The sequence below is a fragment of the Penaeus monodon genome, chromosome 34 (assembly GCF_015228065.2).
Source record: "Penaeus monodon isolate SGIC_2016 chromosome 34, NSTDA_Pmon_1, whole genome shotgun sequence".
NCBI classification, from domain to species: domain Eukaryota; kingdom Metazoa; phylum Arthropoda; class Malacostraca; order Decapoda; family Penaeidae; genus Penaeus; species Penaeus monodon.
This window is the reverse complement of record NC_051419.1, coordinates 28,317,573-28,318,030: the sequence shown is the minus strand read 5'-3', so window position 1 is coordinate 28,318,030 and position 458 is coordinate 28,317,573. Positions and strand designations below refer to the sequence as shown.

Below are 458 nucleotides of genomic sequence, written 5' to 3'. Positions count from 1 at the left end.
TATTAACCTCGCGTCCCTTTTATCCTCGAAAAATAAAACTAATAAAGGTTTCACATAATTTCAAATGAGTGTCTTGGCTCATTCATCCTCATTTAAAGTGAGTTTATATACAAAACATATTACGAGATACAACGGAGGGCAGAAGACTGTATTCTCAGTATTTTCCTCGAATATTGGAAGGAGGTGGACTGTCTCGCTTCACACACGTGGTCGGGTGTAAAATGTTTTTTGAAGAAAATTACATAATTGTAAAGAAAGAAGGGATGAAAGAGATGGGGGGGGGGAGGAGGAGAGATAGGGCTGAAATAGAAAAAGGAAATGGAAAGGGAGACATCGGGAGAGATATAAACAGACAGTCTGTTCAGATAGATATAGAAGCAGAAGCCACACTTCGGCATGCAAACTGACCAACGTGACACAAAAAATATATGTGCATATATCCCTCCCTCTCCCTCTCA

General features: G+C 39.7%; 1 protein-coding gene across 1 annotated transcript in view; it reads left to right on the top strand.

Annotated features, from left to right (window-relative positions):
• LOC119594870 (NADPH oxidase 4-like) overlaps positions 1–458 on the top strand; it is a gene marked incomplete in the record, with an annotated part of 84,846 nt that overhangs the window by 64,529 nt on the left and 19,859 nt on the right.